Source organism: Nematolebias whitei, chromosome 1, assembly GCF_014905685.2.
Source record: "Nematolebias whitei isolate Nwh7 chromosome 1, NemWhi1, whole genome shotgun sequence".
In the NCBI taxonomy this organism is placed as follows: Eukaryota; Metazoa; Chordata; class Actinopteri; order Cyprinodontiformes; family Rivulidae; genus Nematolebias; species Nematolebias whitei.
In genome coordinates, this window is record NC_056498.1 from 45977138 (window position 1) to 45979317 (window position 2180).

A 2180-nucleotide genomic window follows, 5' to 3' on the forward strand; every position below is an offset into this window, starting at 1 on the left:
GGGGGGGGGGGGGGGGGCACATGGCCTCAACAGACCCCCTTCACCAGCGGAGCTGTTTGTTTTTATAAGAACACATCCGCACGGAGACGGTGCTGGAAATACTGGGATTCATGTTACAGTGAAACCCTCGTGGTGGCTGTTTGGACTGAGAGAGACGTACCTGCAGCTCCAGACCCGTTTGGACCTGAGCTCTCATTCAGAACCAGGACCAGACCTTCACCTGAAACATCTGTAGTTTAGTCCAGAAGTGTTGCAGCTTCTGCAAGCCACCTTTTCTTTCAGAAACTGGATTAAAGTTTTATGGATAACAGATGATCACACCCTGCTGATCCTGGTGTATACTGGTGTATACTGGTGTATGCTGTTGTATACTGGTGTATACTGGTGTATATGCCTCCAGTGTTCTGGAGCAACAGCAGGCGATGGAGAGTTCAAGACCAAACATTTGTCCGATCTAGACCTCAAAGTTCATGCTCAATAATCCAGTCAGCTCCTCTGGACTGTTTATTTTTGTTGAAACATTTTCCATCCAAAGGACTTCTTCAGTCCGAGGAGCCACAACAAGCTCAGTCTTAGAAACAGCGCCTTCACATAGTGGGCCAAGTTTGATGTTGCTCAGATGGTTTCTGGAGTCCGCCCTCTCCCCCGTCGACTCCTCTGAGGCAGCCATGACCAGTGGCGTCCAGTCTGGAGTTGATGGTTTGGACGTGCGTTTTAAAAAAGTCCAATATTTATTTGAAAGTTTCTTCTAACTGGTTCCACAGGTGTTGGAGGACGCGCTTCTCAAGTTTAAAAGAACTCAAAAACAGTCCAAGGTTCTCGACAGTGAAGGAACACGTGTGCCGAGGCCCCCCCCCGACAGGAGACTGGTTTTATAAAACCATGGTTCCAGTTCCGGGTCGGACGGTTCTGACGGACAGGAGGTGCAGAGGAGCAGACGTTCCGTCAGACAGAAATCAGGGTGTCGTCAGCGTATCGATGGTTTCTGACCCGACCCCTGCGTCAAACCTTCTGACCCAGTGTTAGTCATCAAATTCTAACTGGTGACCAGTAATTGTTTGTAAAAACCAGTAGTTTCATGTTTTTATTAATCCACGGTGGAAAACGAACGGCTCAGAATGTGTGGACGTAAACATCCGCCTGACACCGAGCAGGAAACCCGGCGGTCTTCAGGTGCTGCTCGTGTCCAGACGAGCTCCGTCACCGTTTCCTGTTTGTCTCGCGCTCGTGCACCGAGCGCAGCCCAACGACCCGCTTCCTCCCCCATAAGAGATCTGAGAGGCCCGAGGAGGACCGTGGATTATTCAGTGACACCGCTGAGTTCCCAGAGTCCTCCATGGAACATTTAGTTTTATAAATAGATGAAGTTCTGGACCTGCCGGCCCGGCTCCACAGAGAAGCTGCTCTGAAGGTTATTAATGCTCGTTCTGCCTCGGCAACTGGGCACGAAGGCATGTCGTGGTAAACGAGAGCGTTCCTCGAGTCCGACTCGCCGGCCGCTCGGTGAGACGTGGAGGACTCGGCCCGGCTGCAGGGGCTGGGGGAGAGGGGGGCTGCAGGGGCTGGGGGGCTGGGGGAGGGGGGCCTGGGGGGGCGCAGCATTAACGGCAGAGCCGGCTGGCTGGGGTGGGATTGTGCAATCGTATTTGCAAACAACACTTGTGCTTTTTATTCTTAGCGCCTCGTCGCGCCGGTTATTTTTACCTGTCGTGACGTCCGAGAGGAGGGGAGCGACAGAAACAGCTAAAATTAGCCGGGTCGGAACCGTTTGGCTGGTGGCTGGGTGAATGGACCCCCCCCCTGTGTTTACCTTAAAACATTGAGAACAGTTACAAAACAAACGATAAACAACCCGTGACAGAAATAGAGACTTTGTTCAGGCTGTTCGTTGTGAACGACTCTCAGCTACTACCAGCGTCAGTCTCTGAAGAGTCCGAGTGTTTTTTACGTTCAGCGAGCTGAGACTTGTTGACGTTCGTCCAACCAACACTTTGCACGAGCTTCATCACACCTGCCTGCTGCTTCATGAGATATTTTACTAACAGACACACACAGAGGGCGACAGACAGCGTCCCCCGCCGTAAAACAGATTATAACATTTTAACAAATAATATGTTTCAGTGCGTGTGTGTGTGTGTGTGTGTGTGTGTGTGTGTGTGTGTGTGTGTGTGTGTGTGTGT